Genomic DNA, 13,194 nt, shown 5'->3' with positions numbered 1-13,194 from the left:
TCTCACCCATCTACACACAATAACCCATAATGACAAAGTGAAAATATGTTTTTAGAAATTGTGGCAAATTTATTGAACATGAAATACAGAAATAATTACATGTACATAAGTATTCAGACCTCTTTGCTATGACACTCCAAATTGAGCTCACGTGCATCCAATTTCCTTTGATCATCCTTGAGATGTCACTACATTGATTGTAGTCCACCTGAGGTCAATTCAACTGTTTGGACATGATAAAGAACAAAACATACCGGTCTATATTAGGTCCCACAGTTAACAGTGCATGTCAGAGCAGAAACAGTACCATGAAATACAAGGAACTGCCTGTAGATATCAGAGACTCTTTGGCCTGAATGCAAAGCGCTATGTCTGGAGAAAACCAGGCACAGCTCGTCATCCATTTAACACCATCCCTACCGTGAAGCATGGTGGTGGCAGCAACGTGCTATGTCTGGAGAAAACCAGGCACAGCTCGTCATCCATCTAACACCATACCTACCGTGAAGCATGGTGGTGGCAGCAACGTGCTATGGGGATGCTTTTCAGCAGCAGGGACTGGGAGACTGGTAAGGATAGAGGGAACAATGAATGCAACCAAATACAGGCAAATCCTTGATGAAAACCTGCTTCAGAGTGCAAACGACCTTTGACTAGGGCGAAGATTTACATTCCAAAAGGACAATGACCGCAAGCATACAGCCAAATCAACGCTGGGACAAGAATGTGAAAGTCCTTGAATGGCCCTGCCAAAGCCAACTTGAATCCCATTGACAATCTGTGGACAGGGTTTAAGAATGTTGTTCACCTTCTTTCCCGATCCAATTTAACAGAGATTAAGAAAATCTGTTAGGAAGAATGAGAGAAAATCCCCAAAATCCAGATGTGCAAAGCTGATACTGACATACCCAAGACTAGAGGTCGACCGATTATGATTTTTCAACGCCGATACCAATTATTGGAGGACCAAAAAAAGCTGATACCGATTAAAAATTGGGCCAATTTTTTTATATATATATACACATTTGTAGCTCAGTTGGTAGAGCATGGCGCTTGTGGGTTCGATTCCCGGGACCACCCATACGTAGAATGTATGCACACATGACTGTAAGTCGCTTTGGATAAAAGCGTCTGCTAAATGGCATATTATTTGTAATAATGACAATTGCAACAATACTGAATGAACAATGAACACTTATTTTAACTTAATATAATACAAAAATAAAATCAATTTAGTCTCAAATAAATAAATGATCAACTATAATAAATACATAATGAAACATGTTCAATTTGGTTTAAATAATGCAAAAACACAGTGTTGGAGAAAAAAGTAAACGTGCAATATGTGCCATGTAAAAAAGCTAACGTTTTAAGTTCCTTGCTCAGAACATGAGAACATATGAAAGCTTGTGGTTCAATATTCCCAGTTAAGAAGTTTTGGGTTGTAGTTATTATGACATGTCGACTATTTCTCTCTATACCATTTGTATTTCATAGACCTTTGACTATTGGATGTTCTTATAGGCACTTCAGTATTGCCAACTTAATCTCGGGAGTTGATAAGCTTGAAGTTATAAACAGAGCTGTGCATCAAGCATTGATAAGAGCTGCTGGCAAACGCAGTAAAGTGCTGTTTGAATGAATGCTTACGAGCCTGCTGCTGCCTACCACCGCTCAGTCAGACCGCTCTATCAAATCATATACTTTATTGTATTATAATTATGTGGTCAAATCCAGAAACTATCATTTTGAAAAAAACTTTATTCTTTCAGTGAAATACAGAACCGTTCTGTATTTTATCAAATGGGTGGCAACCCTATGTCTACATATTGCTGTTACATTGCACAACCTTCAATGTTATGTCATAATTATGTAAAATTCTGGCAAATTAATTACGGTCTTTGTTAGGAAGAAATGGTCTTCACACAGTTCACAATGAGCCAGGCGGCCCAAACTGCTGCATATACCCTAACTCTGCTTGCACTCTTGCATTTAGCAAGAAAAGTGACACAATTCCCCTAGTTAATATTGCCTGAATTTCTTTTAACTACATATGCAGGTTTAAAAAATATATATATACTTGTGTATTGATTTTAAGAAAGGCATTGATGTTTATGGTTAGGCACATTTATGCAACAATTGTGCTTGTTTCGCAAATGCGCTTTTGTTAAATCATCACCCGTTTGGCGAAGTTGAAGTAGGCTGTGATTCGATGAAAAATGAACAGGCACCGCATTAATTATATGCAACGCAGGACAAGCTAGTTAACCTAGTAATATCAACCATGCGTAGTTAAATAGTGATTATGTGAAGACGGATTGTTTTTTTATAAGATCAATTTAAAATAGTAGCCAGCAACTTACTATGGCTCATTGTAGCCACCAAGGTCCTTTTGATGCTGCACTTGCATAACAGGTGGTCAGCCTGCCATGCAGTCTCCTCGTGGATTGCAATGTAAATCGGCCATAATCGGCATCCAAAAAGGCAAATGACCGATTGTTAAGAAAACTTGAAATCGGCGCTAATTAAAAATCAGCCATGCCGATAATTATTTTATTTTATTTATTTATTTATTTTTTTTTTTAAATCGGTCGACCTCTACCAAAGACAACTCAAAGTTCTAATCGCCGACAAAGGTGATACTACAAAGTACTGACTCAAGGGTGTGATATTTCTGTATTTCATGTGAAGAGTCAAAAGAGTTATTGCAAAAAGGGTCAATGCAGATAGTCCGGGTAGCTATTTAGTGATCTATTTAGTAGTCTTATGGCTTGGGGGTAGAAGCTGTTCAGGGTATTGTTGGTACCTCACTTGGTGCATCGGTACCACTTGCCGTGTGGAAGCAGAGAGAGAACTCTGACTTTGGTGGCTCGAGCCTGACAATTTTGAAGGCCTTCCAAGGCCTCTATACCAGGTGGTGTCAGAGGATGGCAGGGAGCTCGGCCCAAGTGATGTACTGGGCTGTACCCACTACCCTGTGAAGCGCCTTGAGGTCGGATGCCAATCAGTTGCCCGACCAAGTGGTGATGCAGCCAGTCAAGATGCTTTCAAATGGTGCAGTTGTAGAACTTTGAGGATCTGAAGGCCCATGCCAAATCTTTTCAGCCTCCTGAGGGGGAAGGGGCGTGTGTGGACCATGTTAATTCCTTAGTGATGTGGACACAGAGGAACTTGAAGCTCTCGACCCACTCCATTACAGCCCCGTCGATGGGATAGTGGCGTGCCTGGCCCTCCGTTTCCCGTAGTGCACGATCAGCTCCTTTCTAGCTGATGTTGAGGGAGAGGTTGTTGTCCAGGGACCACACCGCCAGATCACTGACCTCTTCTTCATAGGTGGTCCCTTCGTCTTCGGGGATCAGGCCTACCCCCGTCATGTCATCAGCAAACGTATTATTATTATTTGTATGTTTTTGTCAGCAAACGTAATGGTTTTGGAGTTGTGCGCATCCATGCAGTCGTTGGTGAATAGGGAGCACAGGAGGAGACTAAAGCACCAGGGGTTGGAACCGGTTCAGGGAACAAAAACAAAAAAAATGGGAAAATAACTAAATCTTTAGAGGAACATAATCAGAACTGGGAACGAAAAATATGTATATTGTTCTGGAACACAGCCATTATTTTAAAAGCATGGGAACCGGTTACAGCTGCAATATGTAACTTTTTGGGCAACCTGACCATATCCACATGGAAATGTGATTTATAGATCACATAGAGATCATTCTCATTGAAAGCAACACTAAGAAGAGGTAGATCTGTTCTATAACTACCGAGTTCCAAACTGCCTCTGGAAGCTACGTCAGCACAAGAACTGTTCGTCGGGAGCTTCATGAAATGGATTTCCATGGCTGAGCAGACGCACACAAGCCTAAAATCACCATGCAAATGCCAAGCGGTGGCTGGAGTGGTGTAAAGCTCACTGCCATTCGACTGGAACAGTGGAAACGCGTGCTCTGAAGTGATGAATCACACTTCACCATCTGGCAAGCAGGAATCAGGAGGATAGAGTTATGGTCAGATTTGCCAAAGGGAGGGCGGGGGAGAGCGTTGTATGCGTTTCTGTGTGTGGAGTAGGCCTACAGGTGATCTAGAGTTGTGTTGCCTCTAGTTTCACAGGTGACATGCTCGTAAAAATGAGTTAAAACAGATTTCAGTTTTCCTGCATTAAAATCACCAGTTTGTTCTCTACGGATTGTACGTTCGCCAACAAAACAGAGGGCAAAGGCGGTCTAGATGCTCACAGACTTAGTAGTATGAAGTAGAAATCTTCATCCAAATCAAGGTTAGTGATCTCTGTTCTGACGTCCAGAAGCGGTTTCCAGTCATAGGAAATTATGGCGAAAACATTATGTAAAACACACCCCCGTCAAGATCAACGTAAAAAAAACAAAAACACAAAATAGCAGAATTGGTCAGGCAGCTATCCACTACAGCGCCATCTTTAGGCCATCTTTAGCTCACAGGACAGGCGAGGTGCTGCCTGAGGTGCAACCCTGTGAGGGGTAAACTTACAAGCTTCAATGACTTGCCAATATGCATGTCTGTAACCCAAGTGAAACTGAGTATTGGTCAATGGAAAATGGATCAAATGAAACCGTATATGCGCGTCCGCATAACTGCCCAGGTCTTTAAGCTAAATCCATGGCAGAGCAGATAGACAATACAGGGACCCAGTGCTGTTTTTCTGCAATTAAATTGGAAACACTTGATGTCTATTTATAAGATGGATCATCGGCTTTTACAAGGATGGCAATGTGTTGGCTGGCCCAAGTTGTTTTGATGCTATAACTACAACGTTTAAACAATACATACTAGGCCAATAACCGAGACATTTGATATCAGTGTTATGAACAACTGGTAGGCTACATGTGGCCTATGAACTTTAAGGTTGATTTAATACCCTGTATCTGGTATAGAGTAGACTGGATTTAAAGAACATTAAATCGTAGTGTGGAATCCAAATGGAGCAATTGAAAACAATGGTGAAACAAAGCATTAAAAGCCGTGTACAAACCCTAGAGCATGAAACCCACCTGTCATGTACTGTTGTCTCTTATTTCCCTTCACACTTTCATGGATCAATATTCAAGTATAAATCCAATACAGAAAAGTATATAACGTATAAAATGTTACATCGCGTTTAGGAATTAAACTACTAACACAATTAGGGATGGGCATGAGTTATTCAAATGAACCTCCAAGCTCAATCTTTAACCAGAGATCACATATTTGGTGGAATGTGCTTTGTGGCTGCCTGTTCGGGCAGAATTGATCTTAAATCAGAACCTAATGACCTAAATTCCCATGTAAAGATGAGATTTCTCCCCAGCCAAACATAATCTTGGTGATGAAAGCTATAGGCTTGGAGATGCATAGAAGGACATTCACCAGCTCACATTAAAACACTACAGATACACGCTTTTATTGACAGCTTTTTTTCTTCAGTTTATTTCTAGTAAATACTTTAACACTTTTCACTGTAAGGTCTGCTACACCTGTCGTATTTGACACATGTGACTAATAAGATTTGATATCTTTACTAACTTCGTAGACGACCAAACAAATACTTGTGAATGTAGACATCACATAACCACACAAGGTAATGACAGCAAATGATGTGTAAATATTAATCGATATGTATTAATATATAAATATTCTCATTGTCTTAGAGGATGAGATGTCAAAGTAATAGTTGCACATTATAACCATATTTATAGGTGTCAATGTTATTTACTAGCGTAGCACCACGTATTAACGGCATATTCAACAGCGTTTAAGAAATATATTACCTTCAACAGTTTTATCTTGTGATCAAGCCATCAATGTTACTTACTGCGTTTAAGAACCGTGTTATAAATATATGGCTGACGTTAAAGTCCCAACTGGCAATGGAATGTAGGAGAGTATGTTGAGGAATTTGAATATATATATATATATATTTATTTATTTATATTTTATCATCAGGTAGCTATTGTGTTGCATTGGTGTACTTGTAACTTACTGTAGGTTATTATTTCAGCTAGAAGCCCATGGTGTATGGATTTCTTATGATTGTGATTAAGAAAACCTCTAGTTAGTTAAAAAGGTATGAAGTTGTATTTTTAAGAAGCAGAATCCCGATTGCTTTTGCTAAAAGTTTAAACCTTCGGACACTGGTTAAATTAGCGTTTTAGCATGGTAGCTGAGACCGGAGTACCCTTTTTGCACAAAAGCCGTGCCTTTTCCCGCACGGGACCGCCTTTTCTTTTCAATTATTGGGTACAGACATGTTAATCAGCACCGACTCGTTACCCTATCGCTCAGTGAACTGTCAATCACTTCTGACAGAAGAATGTGATTGGTTCATGACGATTCCACTCAAAATATGGGAGATATCATAAACTACATGTTTCCCCAGTGCCAACTTTGAACAGGCCGCTACCACCGTCAGGGAAAAGCAATATGCAGTACTAAAACCTCAACAACGAACTTCATGCATGACAACAGGAGCATGTCATACAACCGTGCAGTGCTGATAAATTATTAGTTGACATTTTATTTTGCTAACTGCTAACCAACTTGTTAGCTTAGAGCAAGCTGAAGTAGATAGGCTGGCACTCGAGTGCGAGCGAGAAGACAGACCGCAAGAGTTTTGTCAACTTATTGGCCACTCAGATTTCATGGCCGACAACATTAGAAACGAACACACTAAACTCTAACGACTTTCAATACTTATGTCACATTTTCAACGGAATTACATATGGATTGTACATTTTGACAATAATATACTGTTTTCAAAACTCACCTTTGCGCTCCTCTCCCTCTCTTCTCTTTTGGAATTTGACACTCCCCTCCTCCCTGAATCATCGCGAGGTTCTACCTACGTCAGAGTCTTCATAAACTCATATCAAAGACAGTACAGTATAAAGATGGGCAGAAACTGCTTCTCCAATAGAATTCCCCGGATAACGCACGGTAGCGTTGGCTAGCTAAACTCCTGCACAAAATCTCTCTCGCCAAACTGCGCATGTGCAACCGGTCAACTCAAAGGTACTCCTTCATTATAAAGTTGTTTTTGACGAAAATAAAACGTGCAGTTTGTCACTTTTACGAGGTTGGAGTAATACCATGGTCAACTACTTAAGACAGTCGCTTGAATCTAGGTTGTGCCTTTAGAGTTCGAGAAAATGAACAACTAAGGAATCATTTTTCACTTCTCAAACCCAGGTCTGATTGGTCTGTTTCGCAAGCGTTCCCAGAAGTTTCGCGATATCGCGCCTCTGGGTTTAGAAACTCTGTGCTATCTCGTTAAAAAAAGGCGCTGCAATTTACATTAGAAATACAGTAAGCATATTATTATTATTTTTACATACGCCTACCTTCATTATTTTGAGATGTAGTAGGTGGTGCATACAAATGGTATAAACATTTTTCCCAAAGGCCACAATTTATTTTATATACAGTACCAGTCAAAGTCTAGACATAATTCCATATGTGTTATTTCATAAATTGTATGTCTTCACTATTATTCTACAATGTAGAACATAGTAAAATAAATAAAAGCCCTTGAATGAGTAGGTGTGTCCAAAATGTTGACTCGTACTGTACCTTGAGTGTCATACTGTAAGTCTACTATATATTTCTGACAGTGAACACAATACTGATTTCATACATTGCTCATACTCATAACCTCTGACAGCTTTCAAATCAAACAAACAAAAAGGCACCTTGCATTTGTGGCAGTTTTGGTTACCTTACCAACCAGTCTCTGGGATGTGGTGATGAAATACATGAGTTTTGTCTCTCTCCTAATATTAACTAGATATACATGGGGCACCCGAGTGGCGCAGCGGTGAAAGGCACTGCAACTCAGTGCTAGAGGCGTCACTACAGACACCCTGGTTCAATTCCAGGCTGTATCACAACCGGCCGTGTTTGGGAGTCCCAGTCGACGGCACACAATTGGCCCAGCGTCGTCCGGTTTTGTAAATATTTTGTTCTTAACTGACTTGCCTAGTTAAATGTAAAAAAATATATATACTGTCTGTTTCTGGAGAAGAAAATGCAAAGTGTAAAACGTTGTTTGTAATAAATCTAAACTAAAAGCTAGAAAATAATCAAATAGAATATGGTTAAAGTTTATATAATGTATTAGTAGGTAATGGTTTGATTTGTTTTTTTTTTCTACCTTGTGCATTTAAAAAAATATAATACTATTATTATTTATTATTATTATTAATAGAAGCTGGTTTATTAATAGAAGCTGGTTGCTGTAAAAAAAAATAGCTGGGTATTAAATTCTTAATTCAGAACCTTTCACATGAAGCAGGTATATACATTTCAAGATGCAAAATAACAGACCAGCAGTGTGTGTTGCTCATCATTATTGCCTAGGTCAAATTCTCTACCCATTTGCTTTGTTAGCCAACTGTTGTTCCCATATTCTGCATCCTGACTAAGCTAGGAGCCTGTGAACAAATAAAACTATGGGCCATGGTAAAAAAAAAAAAAAAGTACACAAAAGTGCACTTTAAAGGGAAACGGGTGCCATTTGGAAAACAGACTTGTCTTTAATTATGTATTCAGTCCTTAATGTTATGTCTTGCATAACCACCGCTGGCCTGGCCTGCCTCCAACCCTGGGCATGTGGAGCCACAGAACTAGAATGATTCTAGAACTGAAATGAATCCAGAACTAGAATGCTTATTCTATTTCTATGTATGGATGAGCACTGTTGTTAGGTTTGATGAGGGTGGTTAACTTTTTACGATATTCTGTCATAGTTATAAATGTCACATTTAAAACTCGTTACGACATTATAGACCATCTCTGATGAGGGCAGTTACAATGCTCTCATAAAAAAAATCACATAATTTTGTCCTAACATTTTTCATGACATTCTTTTTATCCTTTTAACATTTTCAAGCCTGATACGAGTAAAAATCCTGATATATTGAAGGATTGAAAAATGTACACTGTAGTAGGCTACAATAATAATTAAATAATACAGTAGGATTGGAAATGTACAATATAACTTGTTTTAAGTCAAGAAAATCCTGACATTGAACAGATGGCGTGTATAAACTACTGTATGATCCAGTTAAGGAAGTAATGTGAGAGAGAGCTGACAGGGGGCCTTTTTTCTTTGTTGCTTTACTTTCCTTCCTGAAATTCTCCCCCTTTGTTTTCTCTCGCTGGGAAACTAACGTCCTGTCGGTGTTGAGACATGGGGCTAAAATATAGCATTGGAAATGCCTAAAAAAAATACCTACTAGTAACTCAACAAAGGTTTATTATCGAGTGGTACGTTTGAACCTGATGACATGTAAACAAGGGGGAAGCAGCCAATGAAGACAAAGGGGGATTTAAAATTGTCCAAATAACTTTGTTTTCACACTGTGACAATAAAGTTAAATATTAGAGTGGCAGCCACTGTAAACACTAAGATAAACAGTCAAATATATGAACCGTCAGTCTTCAGTAGTGCTACACCAACAATGGCATACAAGACCTAACTGTACATTATTCACAGCCAGATGCATACTACCCTGCATCCCACTGCTGAAGCTAAGTAGGGTCAGTACTGGTCAGTCCATGAATGGGAGACCAGATGCTGCTGGAAGTGGTGTTGGAGGTCCAGTAGGGGGCCCTCTTCCCTCTGGTCTAAGGAGATCCAATGTCCTGTGCCAGTGAAGGGGACATTGCATTGCCTTGCGTCGTTGCTGTATGAGAGAATATGTTATCAGTCATTTTACCAGATAAATTAAGGGTCAATAAATAAACAAGAGTACACTGTATTCTTCTGTAAATAGGGTGTTATTTGGACAGAAAATGTATAAACTCATTTTGTGAGTACAGTATGTACTTCTTAAGACTTTGTTAAACCAAATATTTATTTATTGTCTTGATATTTTTTCAATAACAAAACATTACTGAGGATTATTAACCTATTTTTCACTTGATTGACTATACATAGATCTATCCAAAACAGTCTCTCCTGCTATTGAAGCAAACACTGATTTGTATGTTGAAGGCTAGAGACCCCTTCTGGACAATTACAAAATTGCACGAGATGAAACTACATAGCGGCTCAAGGTGCCCACATACTAGCTTCAATTTGCTCCTAGGAGAACTCAGCAAGGCGAAGCAAATGTTTTTGCCTCGCTTACTCCCTTAAAAGAAAATCACTTTAAAAAAACGGCAATATTATTGTTTGTCACACGAGACGCCGTAGCAACAAACATAGCAATGCACTTTCTCAAAATAGTCTGAATTAATCTAAAATAAATCCAGAACTCTGTACTTAAAGCTGCTATATGTAACTTTTTGGGCTAGCTGAAATGTGAGTTATAGATCTGTCATTCTCATTGAAAGCAAGTCTAAGAAGCTTCTATGCTTCCTGTTTTTAAGTTTCGTTTTTTGACTTTTACTTTCGGTTTTGTACACAAGTTTCAAAACAGCTGAAAATACAATATTTTTGGTTATTGAAAAAAAAAATCACAGCACTTTAGATGGTACAATAATTCCCTACACTATACATTGCTTGTTTTGTCAAATACCCTGAAATATTAGAATTTCAGCAACCAAGAAATGGCGGAGCGTTTTGTGCATATTGCAACTTTAATTTTGAGCGGCTTTAGTCACGCAATTTTCATCTAACTAAGATGTTTGGTGCAGTATTTCTCAACTGAAAACAAGTCGTCGCTCGTTGAAGGACAAACACTTAATTCAAGTATCCCGCCCTTAGTTCCCACTACTACTAGTAGTAATGTTGACAAATGACCGACGAAGTGGCGTAGACTGCCGCTACCGAACAACAAAAAAAGAAGGGGGGAAAAATCCAGTGTATAATATAAGGAAAGGTGTTTTGCTTTTTTAAATTATTTAGACAGAAAAAAGCACTTTGCATTTACACCCCCCCCAATTGGTCTTTTGACCAAGACCAATCAGATTAGCTCTTTTACCAACAATTGGGGGAAAAAGACCAGTTGTGCAGCCTGTATGAACACAGCCTTTGTAAGGTGACATTGTTAAGAGACAAACAAATGAACTATCACTGTTATATACACTACCGTTCAAAAGTTAGGGGTCACTTAGAAATGTCCTTGTTTTTTAAAGAAAATCACATTTTTGATCCATTAAAATAACATTAAATTGATCAGAAATACAGCGTAGACATGGTTCATGTTGTTAATTGACTAGTGTAGCTGGAAAACGGCAGATTTTTAATGGCAAATCTACATAGGCGTACAGAGGCCCATTATCAGCAACCATCACTCCTGTGTTCCAATGGCACGTTGTGTTAGCTAATCCAAGTTTATAATTTTAAAAGGCTAATTGATCATTAGAAAACCCTTTTGCAATTATGTTAGAACAGCTGCAAACTGTTGTCCTGATTAAAGCAAAATAACTGGCCTTCTTTAGGACGAGTTGAGTATCTGGAGCATCAGCATTTGTGGGTTTGATTACAGGCTCAAAATGGACAGAAAGAAAGACCTTTCTTCTGAAACTCGTCAGTCTATTCATGTTCTGAGAAATGAAGGCTATTCCATGCAAGAAACTGAAGATCTGGTACAACTCTGTGTACTACTCCCTTCACAGAACAGAGCAAGCGGTCTCTAACCAGAATAGAAAGAGGAATGGGAGGCCCGGTGCACAACTGAGCAAGTGGACAAGTACATTAGAGTGTCTAGTTTGAGAAACAGACGCCTCACACGTCCTCAACTGGCAGCTTCATTAAATAGTACCCGCAAAACACCAGTCTCAATGTCAACAGTGAAGAGGTAACTCCGGGATTCTGGCCTTCTAGGCAGAGTTGAAAAGAAAAAGCCATATCTCTGTCCAGTGTAGGTGTTCTTTTGACCATCTTAATCTTTTTATTGCCCAGTCTGAGATATGTCTTTTTCTTTGCAAATTTCTTTGCAAATAAGCACCATTGAAAATACTGATGTAAACATTTAAAAAAAATAAAAGTTGACCTAGTCTTTATGGAAACCAACATATCTATTTATTCTTAATTAGCTGGTTGTAGATCAGCATACTTCAACTAAAATAAGAGTAAAATGTACCATTTGCATTCAATAACATGGATAGCTCACACAAATACCAAATAAAAAAACTTCACACTTATGAAACTTGACAGGAAGTGGTATATACAGATGATTTTGTATAACAGACACATACCATGTCTTCCGAAAGTATTCACGCCCGTTTACTTTTTCCACATTTTGTTGTGTTTACTGTCACGAGTTCCGCCGAGGTTGGATCTCCTGTCCGTTCGGGTGGTGCTCGGCGGTCGTCGTCACCGTCCTACTAGCCACTACCGATCCCTTTTCGTGTATCTGTTGGTTTTGTCTGATTGTTTTCACCTGTGTGTTGTTTAGTTAATTAGTGTCTGTATATTATGTAGGTCCCGCCCTTGTTTTTTGCGGGATTGTTTATTTTGTCATTCGTTTCGGCTGTCGGTGTTTTTGTGTTTATTATTTTCCGGTTAGTCCTGTTTTGGATAATTTCACCCTGTTTGTATTTGGGTTGACCGTGTTTATTTTGTTCACTGGAGAATAAACTTATTATCGCTATTTGCTATCTGCGCCTGATTCCACCCACCTTGATTAGACGTGACAGTTACGGCCTGAATTTAAAATGGATTCAATTTTGATTTATTGTCACTGGCCTACAAACAAAACCCCATAATGTCAAAGTGGAATTATGTTTTTCTAAATGTTTGTGTTGAGTCAATAAGTATTCAAAACCTTTTATGGCAAGCCTAAATAAGTTCAGGAATTTTAAAAAATCACCTAATCACATAAATTGAATGGACTCTGTGTGATAATAATAGCGTTTAATGACTACCTCAGCTCTGTACCCCACACATACAATTATCAGCCTACAGGGAGGAGGTGGGGGCCCTCGGAGTGTGGTGTCAGGAAAATAACCTCACACTCTACGTCAACAAAACAAAGGAGATGATTGTGGACTTCAGGAAACAGCATAGGGAGCACCCCCCTATCCACATCGATGAGAGGGTAGTAAGTTTTAAGTTCCTTGGCGTACACATCACGGACAAACTTAATTGGTCCACCCACACAGACAGCGTTGTGAAGAAGGAGCAGCAGCGCCTCTTCAACCTCAGGAGGCTGAAGAAATTTGGCTTGTCACCAAAAGCACTCACAAACTTCTACAGATGCACAATCGAGAGCATCCTGTCGGGCTGTATCA

General features: G+C 39.1%; 1 protein-coding gene and 1 long non-coding RNA gene across 4 annotated transcripts in view; both read right to left on the bottom strand.

Moving 5' to 3' along the window:
- The window catches only part of LOC118360595 (cyclic AMP-dependent transcription factor ATF-7-like), a 43,828-nt gene extending 36,849 nt beyond the window's left edge, over positions 1 to 6,979 (bottom strand). Inside the window, exon 1 of one of the 3 annotated variants that reach the window (XM_052484802.1) lies at positions 6,782 to 6,979. The gene's annotated coding sequence lies outside the window, so the exon portion shown is untranslated. The remainder of the gene's footprint in view (positions 1 to 6,781) is intronic. The other 2 variants (XM_052484803.1, XM_052484804.1) reach the window with 2 other exon arrangements.
- A 1,542-nt stretch (positions 6,980 to 8,521) lies between these two features.
- LOC127912998 (uncharacterized) lies at positions 8,522 to 12,448 on the bottom strand. Its single transcript, XR_008084335.1, has 2 exons — positions 12,160 to 12,448; positions 8,522 to 9,698 (listed from the first exon to the last, which is right to left on the bottom strand). It is a non-coding gene; the product is annotated as an uncharacterized LOC127912998 (long non-coding RNA).
- Between the last annotated feature and the right edge of the window lie 746 nt (positions 12,449 to 13,194).

Source organism: Oncorhynchus keta, chromosome 28 (genome assembly GCF_023373465.1).
Source record: "Oncorhynchus keta strain PuntledgeMale-10-30-2019 chromosome 28, Oket_V2, whole genome shotgun sequence".
NCBI classification, from domain to species: domain Eukaryota; kingdom Metazoa; phylum Chordata; class Actinopteri; order Salmoniformes; family Salmonidae; genus Oncorhynchus; species Oncorhynchus keta.
Note: the sequence above shows the minus strand (reverse complement) of the source record. Positions and strands in the feature narration are given on the sequence as shown.